The sequence below is a fragment of the Oncorhynchus tshawytscha genome, linkage group LG06, assembly GCF_018296145.1.
Source record: "Oncorhynchus tshawytscha isolate Ot180627B linkage group LG06, Otsh_v2.0, whole genome shotgun sequence".
NCBI lineage: Eukaryota > Metazoa > Chordata > Actinopteri > Salmoniformes > Salmonidae > Oncorhynchus > Oncorhynchus tshawytscha.
The window spans coordinates 7,411,240-7,424,537 of record NC_056434.1 but is presented as its reverse complement, the minus strand read 5'-3'; the positions used below and the strand labels follow the sequence as shown (position 1 = coordinate 7,424,537).

Sequence of the window (13,298 nt, the reverse complement as noted above, 5' to 3'; positions counted from 1 at the left end):
TTAAGTTTCAAATAATTCGAAGGGAAACACAAGTCATATTTTCAAGCTGACATCTCACATTATAATGTTTGGTTTAACTCCCCAAAGGCAGTCCTTCTAACCACAGAGAGTAAATATGACAGTCTCAGAATCGCTTCCGGGCGCTTCTTGGTTCTCGGACCAACGTGGCAGTTAAGTCAGGAGAACCCGAAGCTACTCCCCCCCTTCACACAAAACCTCCCTGTTCTGAGATTGACAGTTTGATTCGCAGATGTTCACATGGGACGCCTCCCAATCACCTGTGTACACTTTGGCTGGAGTCTTGATCACTCATCTCTGTCAGAGATGTGGTGTGGGCCTATAAAGAGCAAGACATGACATAACCGAGCAGTCTCAATTTGCTGCCAAGCCCTTCCCTACCCTGACTGTGAAGAGTCTATAGACATCAGCAGAGCAATGGGGTAGCTTCCACCATATTGCCTTCATCTAGCAGGTCGTACAAGCATTGAAGTACTGTATATTTAGTTCTTAAGGAATTTCTCTGGATTCACATTTTAAAAGAGAGAAGGAAAAATCCATAAAACCACATAAATGTGTTCATTTTTATTGCGGGGGTTCATGTTTGTTACATTGAAGGAAGATGAGGGATAGACTTTCAGAATTGTACAATAGGTTAGAACCATGTTTATTGCACTCGGGGTGAATTAGCATTTTCTCATTTGTATTAATCACATCCAGAATCAGTTTCGTCCCCAAATGAATAAGAAACCATCTCAGATACTGAATCCCTGATTTTAGAGCCAGTGCATTTTTATCTCCACATTTGAGATATATATAAGCTAGGTTTTCATTTCATTTATATATCTATATCTATATATCTATATCGTTCAGATTATCTTTGCACATTTAGGGAACTCTTTCCATATCTGCCCCCCTCTACCCTTGGGGATTGACAGCCCGTCTCAAACACAGACTAGCGTTTTCCCTCATGGCACGACGGGGTGTCTTCATCGGTCCTATTGATTGAGATCCCAGCAGGGGCTTAGCTTGGCAGGAGAGACAACAGACACCATCAAGGCTGCTCAGTTTTTCATTTTTTAAAATATTTTTTTTGTAGATATCACGCATGTAGATAAAAATGCACAGTCTCACTCACTCGCACGCGCACACACACACACACACACACACGCTCATGTGTACACTCCATCTCACTCACACAGTCAGTCTTGCACCCTCCAAATGAATAAGCAAGGCGCTTTGGCTGTGTACAGAGCTTAAGCCTGGGAAGACATTTTTTTCTAAACGTAATGTTTGTAGATTAGCTGAGGTTAATGATCCGATTGCCTGGGAGGCTAGGCGTCTTTAAAGTATGGGTTGGGGAAAATGAGCTGTTCTTAGCAGGGAGGCTCCCTGATTACCACCAGGCACCTACAGTACTGCAGGCAACATATAGCATAGAAATATAATTGCAGAATGTCCATTCTAGTCATTCGGTTTCTATGCCCACTATTTGGGAATGGGTTTGCTAAAGGAGCAGCTCAGAAAACTGTCTCCCATAATGAACAGACTGCATGTTTCTTTGTTTTAAAGGAGGTGTACCCCCCCCTACCTGGTTATAAAAAAAACAACACATAACCCAAGGCCTGAGCAATACCATGGCACATTATTACTGTAGTCTGGAATGTTTTATTTCCAAACAAATGCAAAAATTAAACCTTTTCTCGTTGTTCTTGTGAAGCCACAGAGCCTCTTAAGTCAAACTGTTTTGTCTCTCCCCGGTGTTTAGTTTGGACTTTTTGTTTATGTTCTGATATAAAGTCCTTATATAGGCCCCAGCTATGGGGTGTGGCTGACCTCCTGTAGTGGTTAGTTCAGAGGTCAAACCTTACTGCTGACCCCCTCTCCCAAGCACACTCTGGTATTGCAGAGTTGACAGAAAGGTGGAGGAATGAGAGCGAGAGACCCTCCCCTTCTCACCCTTCTCTTGGCTCTCACTCCCTCCCTGCGCCTGTCCAGGCATGCCTCCCCTCACAACCGATGTGGGCACAGAGGGAGTGAAAGAGCGACGGGGGCCGAGAGGAGAGGAGGGCGAACAAAGGAGCACTGTCATTGCCTCCCCAAGGTTTTTTGGGGAGGGTCGGCGGAGGCAGGCGGTGCTGGAGAGGAGGGAGGGTGCAGAGAATAAAATATTAAGAGGGGTTATATTGAGACAGACAAAGAGCACAAGCAGTGAGTTCACTGACACACACACACACACACACACACACACACACACACAGTAGGGTTCTCTTGCCCATGTTTCCTTGAAGCGAGGTGCGAGGAGTAGAAGGTCTGCTGTGTTTTACTGTTCTTTGTGTAATATTTGCTTAACCCTCTATCTGTGCGGCTGTATGATCAAAAAAAAAAGGGCCGGGGGGGTTCTAACTAGCTGAATAGGAGCACAGCTGTTAGCAATTTCATGAGTACACTCATAACAGTGGTGGATTCCCCTCTAGCTGACCCCCTCCCTCTCCACACAAGTTATCTCCCTGCAGTATGCTGCTGCTGTTCGGCCCGAACACAGTCCATTATTCTGGCTTCGCTGCTTCTCACCTTTTTTAACTACTGAATGCATTGAAGCTTTTGGACACCATCTTACCCCTGCATTAGAAATAGCTGCTCTCATCCACCCTGGTATTATTTCCAAGGATTTTTCTCCCCCTAATATTTTATATCTTTGTTGTAAACCATTTTGAAAGATAATCGAAATACTAATGTAATGATTGGGATTCAACAACCTGGGCACGACTCTCTCGACAAATGTAGTTTTTTAATGGAATGTTCCCTGCCCTCTGCCTGTTCCCTGCCCTCTGCCTGTTCCCTGCCCTCAGCCTTATGACGATGAGGATGACTCCATATGCTGGAACCATTTCTTTATCGGGTTTCCCTCTGTCCTATTGCATTTCATAGGCTATCAGAAAGCGGACAGGAAAATGGAGAGAGGGAGAAGGAGAGGATGAAGAGAAGTGGCCCGAAGGAATGGAAGAAGCCCCAGAGCAGAACCAGAGGGAGGGAGGGATAACTGCTGTGACATGAAAGAGTGATAGAGGTAAGAGACCTGAGGTCAAACTGAGCCTTGTGTGGTAGGGAAGGTGAGAGTGTGGTGGGGAAGGTGTAGTAGGGAGAGGGACTTGTCATTTAAAATCTTAACAGTGATGTTAGGTAAGTCAATTTTGTGGAGCAGGGCTTTGTAAACAAAAAAGGGTGTAATGATGTGATCTACGTGACTTTAAAGAGGCCCAGACAACCTTTTTGGTAAATAATTACAGTGATAAGTAATACAACGGTCTTCTGTGATTAAACAAAGGGCTCTATGAAAAACAACATCTACGGGTTTAAGAATAGAGGCAGCTGCACTTTGATAAATAGTATCTCCATAATCAAGAACAGGTAGATGGTTTGACTGCACAATCTGCTTCCTGGTGAACCAGAGAGAGACCAGATCTCTTTATGTAAAAAAATAAAATAATAATAATTCTTGGCACACCCATCCTGTTAGCGGGATCATTTTCGTCAACATTCGCTGAATTGCAGAGCGTCAAATTAAATGACTAAATTACTAAATATTTAATTTTCATGAAATCACAAATGCAATATAGCAAAGCACAACTTAGCTTGTTGTTAACCCACCTGTCATGTCAGATTTCAAAAAAGTTTTCCAGCAAAAGCTATCCAAGCATTTGTTAGGACATCTCGCTCAGCAGACAAAACATTACAAACAGCTAGCAGCAAAGTAGATTGGTCACGAAAGTCAGAAAAGCAATCAAATTAATCGCTTACCTTTGACCTTCGGATGTGTGCACTCACGAGACTCCCAGTTACACAATACATTTTTCCTTTTGTTCGATAAAGATTATTTTATATCCAAACACCTCCATTTGGTTGACGTGTTTTGTTCAGAAATCCACAGGCTCGTGCAGGTCATGACGGGCAGACACAAATTCCAAATAGTATCCATAAAATTTGTAAAAACATGTCAAACGTTTTTTATAATCAATCCTCGGTTGTTTTTACAATAAATAATCAATAATATTTCAACCGGACCGTAGCTTTTTCAATAGGAGAGAGAGAGAATGTCTGCTCCAAGCTGCGTGTGCAAAACTCTGCTGGCACCCAGCCATCCACTGACACGAGTGATCGTTCTCGTTCATTTTTCAGAATAAAAGCCTGAAACTATGTCTAAAGACTGTTCACACCATGTGGAAGCCATATGGAAAGGAATCTGGTTGATATCCCTTTAAATGGAGGGAAGGCATGCAATGGAACAGGGAGATTTGTTTCTCTTAGGCACTTCCTGGTTGGATTTTCCTCCGGTTTTCGCCTGCAATATCAGTTCTTGTACTCACAGACAATATTTTGGCAGTTTTGGAGACCTTAGAGTGTTTTCTATCCTAATCTTGACAATTATATGCATATTCTAGATTCTGGGCCTGAGAAATAGGCAGTTTCATTTGGGTATGTTTTTCATCCAAACATCAAAATACTGCCCCCTACACTCAACAGGTTAACAAGCTCAGTCGTGTGTTCTTTAAACGCTAAATCATTGTCAATCTAAATACCAAGGTATTTGTATGCAAGGACTCGTTTTGATTTATAGAACCATCCGATGAGTAAAGATGTCATCCTTCTGAGACAATTACCAGAACTTAAAAACAACATATATTTAGGTTTGCCATTTATTAAATACCAGTTTTAAAATAGTAAGGGCATCCTGTACAGCTGCAAAATCAGACTGACACAGACAGGTCAGCAGTCAGGGCAATTGAGTACATAATCGTATCATCCGCATATAAATGTTTTATTTTTAACAGATTGACCAATAGCAATTATATAAATGAGTGAAAAGAACAGGTCGTAGTATCGACCCCTGCGGTACACCTTTATGTACTTCTAGACTTAACCCCATCAATCACGATGGTCTGAGTTCTGTCACTAAGATAATCATGAAACCATGAACAGGCGTCAGACCTCAGGCCTATCGAGGACAACTTATTCAATAAAATAGCATCATCAACTGTATCAAAAGCTTTTGACAAGTCAAAAGCAGGACATTTAATTTTAGTGTCTAAAACATTGACAAGTTCATTAACAACTATGGTGGTTGCTGTAATAGTGTTGTTGTCGAGGACTAAACCCTGACTGTAGCGGTTGTTGTCCAGGACTAAACCCTGACTGTAGCGGTTGTTGTCCAGGACTAAACCCTGACTGTAGCGGTTGTTGTCCAGGACTAAACCCTGACTGTAGCGGTTGTTGTCCAGGACTAAACCCTGACTGTAGCGCTTGTTGTCCAGGACTAAAGTCTGACTGTAGCGCTTGTTGTCCAGGACCAAAGCCTGACTGTAGCGCTTGTTGTCCAGGACCAAAGCCTGACTGTAGCGCTTGTTGTCCAGGACCAAAGCCTGACTGTAGCGCTTGTTGTCCAGGACCAAAGCCTGACTGTAGCGCTTGTTGTCCAGGACCAAAGCCTGACTGTAGCGCTTGTTGTCCAGGACCAAAGCCTGACTGTAGCGCTTGTTGTCCAGGACCAAAGCCTGACTGTAGCGCTTGTTGTCCAGGACTAAAGCCTGACTGTAGCGCTTGTTGTCCAGGACTAAAGCCTGACTGTAGTTGTCGTTGTCCAGGACTAAACCCTGATTGATTTATATTCAAAATACATTACTCAGAATTTTTTTTTAGCAAAGTTGTACATTTACCAAGGATTCTAGAATCCTAGACAAGGAAGCCTTGGAATGGGGTGATATTTATTGAGATCACTACTTTCCCCGTCTTTATGGAGTGGCAACACAAGAGCTGATTTCCATACTTTTGGAATATTTCATATTTCCTGATAACAATGTTAAATAAGAAATGTGTGTTATTGAGCCAACAATGATGGGCTCTGGACACTTAAGCAGACCAGGATCCAATTGGTTGGCCCCTGTGGTTTTTATTGTCTATTGCAGCCTAACCCACTGCATCTCAGTGCTAGAGGCGTCACTACAGACCTGGGTTCAATCCCGAACTGTATCACAACCGGCCGTGATCGGGAAGTCCCATAGGGTAGCGCACAATTGGCCCAGTGTCGTCCCGGGTAGGGGAGGGTTTGGCCGGGGTAGGCCGTCATTGTAAATAAGAATTTGTTCTTTAACTGACTTGCCTTGTTAAATAAAAATACATTTAAAAAGCATTCTGGACTTCTTTTTTCTGTAAATAGTCTAAATGAAAAGCTTTGACAATCATTTATTTGATCATTCAAGAACTTTCCCCCATCAGCATCCAGCCCAATATCCTTGTGAATAGGCTTAGAAGTTCTTTCTCAAAGAAAGATGATATAACATGCTTTTTAAATGCATCAGTGAAGGCATTTGTTCTTCTGTAAATGTGGACTGTGTCTGAATTCATATGTTGTGGCAGAGAGGAGGAAGTAGGACCCTAGAGGGATTTGACAGTTTTCCCAGATTGCACAAAAGTGAAAATCCCACCCACCTGGTATTTCAGAAAATAGTATTTGCTTCACATCCAAGTCAACCTGGTTCAATCGACCGAATACTGGAATACAGAATAAGTCTTGTTTAGCTATACAATGACCATAGCATGGGAGGATAGATAAGATGGTCTATTGGTTGTTCTTAGGATTCAAATAAGTATTTTAAATGGCCAACTGACTAAAAGGCCTGAGACATTTTCATGGCGTTACCAAAAATATGAGCCCAATTTGATAGCTGGTGTCAAGCTAAAAGCTACTAATGTGAAGCAACTCTTAACACATGAAGGAGAGATTTACTCTGGGCTTTTAAACTACAACCCCCTACCACACGAGACACCCTTCATACCACACAAGGCGGGAGACTCCTTTGGCGTCTAGAGTTAGATAAATCCGCTTTTAATTTCCTTGCACCTTACGTGTGGAATGATTTAAAATGGGATGTCTTGGTGCCTCTAGGTAATTTCAGACGGTTGTTCGGGGACCTTTTTACAGAAGAATGTGTCTGTTTTTTATGATTGTGTTTAGCTTTTTGTGTATTGTTGTGTATAACATATTTGAATGTGCATTTTATTGTGTATTTTTAGGTATCAGCATTGACTGCCTGTCTAAATAAAGACCTTGGTCTCAGCATTGACTCTCTGTCTAAATAAAGACACCTTGGTCTCAGCATTGACTGCCTGTCTAAATAAAGACCTTGGTCTCAGCATTGACTCCCTGTCTAAATAAAGACACCTTGGTCTCAGCATTGACTGCCTGTCTAAATAAAGACCTTGGTCTCAGCATTGACTCCCTGTCTAAATAAAGACACCTTGGTCTCAGCATAGACTCTCTGTCTAAGTAAAGACACATTGGTCTCCGCATTGACTCCCTGTCTAAATAAAGACACCTTGGTCTCAGCCTTGACTCCCTGTCTAAATAAAGACACAATGGTCTCAGCATTGACTCCCTGTCTAAATAAAAAGACCTTGGTCTCAGCCTTGACTCCCTGTCTAAATAAAGACACAATGGTCTCAGCATTGACTCCTGTCTAAATAAAAAGACCTTGGTCTCAGCCTTGACTCCCTGTCTAAATAAAGACACCTTGGTCTCAGCCTTGACTCCCTGTCTAAATAAAGACACCTTGGTCTCAGCATTGACTCCCTGTCTAAATAAAGACACCTTGTTTTCAGAATTGACTCCCTGTCTAAATAAAGACACATTGGTCTCAGCCTTGACTCCCTGTCTAAATAAAAAGACCTTGGTCTCAGCATTGACTCCCTGTCTAAATAAAGGTTGTATGTTCAAAACAACATATGTGTGAACGGGTCAAAGCAAAAGGACGGAATACAAAGAGAAAGACAACTACTGGATTGTGTTGTAGGGTTCCCACGTCTCTGCCACTTAACCTCCGAGCACTCCGTCTTTCCCTCTCCCGGGCTAAAAGCTACAGTAAATCAAATGCTAGTCTGTAGCGTGGTCAGACCGGGGCTCTAAGATTCCAGGCCGAGATATAAAGAGGATGCGGAATGCCAGAGAGCTGTCATTTCTTCCCTCTCTTCTTCTTCCCTCTTTCTCTCTTCTGTGGTACAATTCAAAACCGGGTGGTAAGGAGGTAGAAAAGATTTGACACTGTAGCTTCAAACTAGCTGTTGTGGTAACTTAGTTGCTGTAGACGACTTCTCGGAAATAAACGCAAGTCCTCCTTACCCACACCTACATTGGTGTTCTCTCTCTCTCCTCATTCTCCAAGAGCCCTTTCACAGTTCACCCCCCCACCCCTTTCTGCAAGCTGTTGGCATCCAGTTGCTACCGCCAGTCCAAGTTCCAGACCCTGTCCTACTGGGCCCACCGTGGTTCCCAGGCCCTTGACTACTCTGTGACTGCTCTTCCATCCTACTGGGCCCTCCAACAAAGGCTTCATGTTTTCCCATTTTAAAGGCAGGAGGTGATGAAAGAGATTAAGGGGATATAGAGGGTACCTCCTTGTTTCTTTACAAGGAAACCTCCTGTAAAGAGCTTCTAAGCAAATAACCCCACTTTGCTTTACCTCCCCCTGGGTCCTATTCATTAGGACAAAACGTAGCAAAACTTTTTGCAACAGAAAATACAAGCAAGTTCAGGTGTTGCCTTCTGTTTCAGTAAGTTTTTCTTTTGTTTAGTGTCTAATGAATAGGAGTGTGGTTTTAAAGCCAGGATGTCACCTGACTGTTCTTATGGCTCCCTGTGATGCAAAGCTGTCTGGTGAATAAGAAACGCACATTTGTGTTATCCGTTGCAAGACGTTTTAAAACGTGATCTGTGCTCTAATGAACACTACCCTGGGTCTTTATTCATTGAGTCCAGTGGTTTCCTCTCGAGTGTGGCGTCTCCGTGAATGAGGGCTCAAACTGGGAGCACAGTGCATTTCAGCTCTTTCTGTGTCATTTTAGGATTGCAGACCTACCGGGAACTACCAAGACTTGTAGCCTCTAGCCTAAAGTTAGCCTTTTTCCATTTGCTAAAGGCAGGCAGGCAGGCAGACAGGCAGACAGGCAGGCAGGCAGACAGGCAGACAGGCAGACAGGCAGACAGGCAGACAGGCAGGCAGACAGGCAGGCAGGCAGACAGACAGACAGACAGACAGGCAGACATCCATCACCCACATCTAGACACTCAATATAGTCTTGATCACATGCAGTCTTGTTCTGGAGAGAGAGAGAGATGTGTGCATGGTCTAACGTTTTATATAAGGTCGTAAAGTTGTGTGTTTCCTGGTCCTTCTCTAATTGCAGTGTGTGAGTGATTTAACGAGGGGACCTCTCTTTAATGAAGGACTGTATGAATTAGCGTTGCTCTCCATTCTGTGCCTCTTTAGCCTGTAGATTGAGCGCAATCATGATTATTATCATTGAAAGAGATCATTTCCAAACTGCTACAAACAATTTTATATAAAAGTCTATTTCAAACCTTATTTTCAATGAGCCCCTTTTTCAGACCCTTTCTATATTTTTGACAGAGGCAAAGCAACTCTCCCTATTTTCTTTTTTACTCAGTAACTTCCTCAGCTTTCAAAGAGCAGTTTAGGCTACAGCATTTACTCTGGATGCTGGCTCAGCTTTAAAAGAGCAGTTTAGGCTACAGCATTTACTCTGGATGCTGGCTCAGCCTCTCGGTTGGAAGGGGTACGTCCCAATTAAGGATGGCTATTTTGAAATTGTTTTACTATTCGAATAACATCATGACATTTTCCGGATACCTGGATAGTCAACATTTTTTATGGCGCAAATGCACGTGGCAGAGGTAAACAGGACGGACTGCTTTTCACCGGTAGTTTTGACTACCGGTGAAAAGCAAAGTCAGATTTTTCACCCATGATAGAACTGATTCTGATGACAAAAAAGTGAGTTTTTTGCATTGAAAAAGATGGAAAGATGATAAACTGACTGCAGCGCTAGATGTACAGCAGTAGTTCAACGCACGGTTATAAAAACTACAATCAAAAATTTTGTTTTTAAATTTAAGCATTTAAAATGTCATGGTATATCCTTGTAGATAACAATGTCACAAGGATCATTCAAATGTCATTCAGACAAAGCTTTTTCACTGTCAAAATACTCAAGTCAAGTAGTTGGATACTAACGTCTGTTCGGATATTTGATTCAACTGTGTCTGTCCCTAGTCCCAATGTTTCCTTTCAGGTATATGAAAACTCCCCGCCCATGCTTATGCATGCAAATCCAATGATTTTAAAATGTGTTGGAAGTTGTGAACAAGACCACACTTCAGGAGGAAGGAGAGATAATTGGGACTTAACCTTAGTTGAGAGATCTAGTGTTAGTGTATCAGCTGGTTAGGTAAAGGAAGCCTTAAATTCTCAATAATTTTCTGAGACTGGAGACAAAGGCTCATATTCACTGCTGGATGTCAATAAAAGGTAGCATTAGGCTGCCCTTGGAGGCATTACCTCCCCCACACACACACACACGAAGGTGCCACACACACACACACACACACACCTTCTCCTGTATCCGTCATTAGTGGTTGTGATGGAGGCAGTTGAATCAAATAAGTTGAGAGGAAGGTGTAGTGTACCCCCGCGCCCCTGCTGTGTTCCCATCAGCGCCAGTTCACTGAAGCTAAAATGGTCGTCTCTCCTCAGTCTCCCCCTCTGTGTACGAGGATAAGTAGCTCTGAAGAAGGGATGCTATATGACTGCCTGGGTCGTATTCATTAGGCACCGAACAGAGGAAAGCGGACTGAAAAAGGAAGGGGCCACCTGAACTGCTACCGTGTGCCCTAATGAATACGACCCAGTCCTAAAGGATGTGGCCCTAATGAATACGACCCAGTCCTAACTGGAGGATGTGGCCCTAATGAATACGACCCGGTCCTAACTGGAGGATGTGGCCCTAATGAATACGACCCAGTCCTAACTGGAGGATGTGGCCCTAATGAATACGACCCAGTCCTAACTGGAGGATGTGGCCCTAATGAATACGACCCAGTCCTAACTGGAGGATGTGGCCCTAATGAATACGACCCAGTCCTAACTGGAGGATGTGGCCCTAATGAATACGACCCAGTCCTAACTGGAGGATGTGGCCCTAATGAATACGACCCAGTCCTAACTGGAGGATGTGGCCCTAATGAATACGACCCAGTCCTAACTGGAGGATGTGGCCCTAATGAATACGACCCAGTCCTAACTGGAGGATGTGGCCCTAATGAATACGACCCAGTCCTAACTGGAGGATGTGTCCCTAATGAATACGACCCAGTCCTAACTGGAGGATGTGGCCCTAATGAATACGACCCAGTCCTAACTGGAGGATGTGGCCCTAATGAATACGACCCAGTCCTAACTGGAGGATGTGGCCCTAATGAATACGACCCAGTCCTAACTGGAGGATGTGGCCCTAATGAATACGACCCGGTCCTAACTGGAGGATGTGGCCCTAATGAATACGACCCAGTCCTAACTGGAGGATGTGGCCCTAATGAATACGACCCAGTCCTAACTGGAGGATGTGGCCCTAATGAATACGACCCGGTCCTAACTGGAGGATGTGGCCCTAATGAATACGACCCGGTCCTAACTGGAGGATGTGGCCCTAATGAATACGACCCGGTCCTAACTGGAGGATGTGGCCCTAATGAATACGACCCGGTCCTAACTGGAGGATGTGGCCCTAATGAATACGACCCGGTCCTAACTGGAGGATGTGGCCCTAATGAATACGACCCGGTCCTAACTGGAGGATGTGGCCCTAATGAATACGACCCGGTCCTAACTGGAGGATGTGGCCCTAATGAATACGACCCGGTCCTAACTGGAGGATGTGGCCCTAATGAATACGACCCGGTCCTAACTGGAGGATGTGGCCCTAATGAATACGACCCGGTCCTAACTGGAGGATGTGGCCCTAATGAATACGACCCAGTCCTAACTGGAGGATGTGGCCCTAATGAATACGACCCGGTCCTAATTAGATGACTCATGCTGACTTTCCCGTTAACACTCATTAGGCTAAGCTCAGCTCCCTCCAACCAACCGTAATATACCAGGTTACTTATCTTCTCTTGTCCCGCGGCCCAGCAACTGCTAGCATCAGTTAAGGGTCATTAGCCACACGGCCTGGAATAAATGGCCGCTAACCTCCAACACAGTTTTGTTTTTGCACATTTCATAGCCGAGGAGGAAAGGAGGGAGGGGTACCTCTCGCTCTCTTGGCTTCCTTATTTTCTACTCTTCTTCTCTTCACCATAAAGGTTCTTTGGTTGTCCCTGTAGGGTATTGCTTATTGGTTCCAAAGGGTTCTACTGTACCTGGAACCAAAGAAGGTTCTCATACCTGGGACATCCAAAGAACCCTTTTTTTTCTCCAAAGTGTTCTTTGTGTTCTTTTGTTTTAGTGGCTTTTCGGGCACTGTTTAGTGCATGGGGATGTCACTGTGCTTTAGTGGAAGTGTCTAAACTATTTGTTTCCAAACAAAAACATTCAGGAGCGTGGCAGCCAGAGGATCATAGGGTTTTGGATCTGGCAGAGAGGCATTGTTACGGGTCCTGCCTACCCCTCGACTCTCTGAATATTACCATCTTAAAATTACAGGCCTCTGAAAGGCACTGCAGCAGTGTGTTCACAACAGCCGCTCATGCTTTTTGTTGTTGCCGGCACTCCTTCATTACAACGTCTCTGTTCCCTTCTTTCTCTCCGTTCATCTCCGTGTCTTCCTCTGTCTGTCTACGCATGGCTTGATATAAGAGCTTCATTTCTTCTTTTTTTTTTACTCATGTCTTTGAAGTCAAAAGGATTTGAGTGTGTCAGTGTGTTTTCCCGACTATCTCTGTAGACTGAGAACAACCTCAGCTGGAGTTCAATGTTGTTGTCGATGGGTAACGTTTACTTGTTGTTTAGGAGCCATTTTAATACAGTGCAACTTAAATGAATAGTCAGTGTAAACAAAGCCACGATAATGATAACATCCATAAGTATGCATAACAACTAGGGCTGTGGCGGTCACAAAATGTTGTCAGCCGGTGATTGTCAAGCAAATAACTACCAGTCTCACGGTAATTGACCGTTAATTAACATAAACACATTTAGTTTCCTGCATAGCCTACAAGCCACTGATGCAGACCTTTGGAACATCAGTGGCTTATTCATTTTTAGACAAGTCTAGAGAAACATGACACAAAGAACATGTAGTCTATTTCAGAAGAACAGAATAACATACTCTGAGTTGTCCTTATGTTAGGCCCTGATCTGGCTATGCTTAATGGCTGTGGCCTACAATAGTTAATTTAGCAGACAAGATTTGCTTAGAATTCTAGAATTCTGTGGCATTCTTTAAAAATA

At 43.7% G+C, this 13,298-nt stretch overlaps 1 long non-coding RNA gene across 2 annotated transcripts in view; it reads left to right on the top strand.

Annotated features, from left to right (window-relative positions):
- The window catches only part of LOC112251965, a 43,599-nt gene that overhangs the window by 17,203 nt on the left and 13,098 nt on the right, over nt 1-13,298 (top strand). For both annotated transcript variants that reach the window (XR_006083559.1, XR_002953787.2), the window contains exon 2: nt 2,929-3,067. This is a non-coding gene — a long non-coding RNA (uncharacterized LOC112251965). The remainder of the gene's footprint in view (nt 1-2,928; nt 3,068-13,298) is intronic.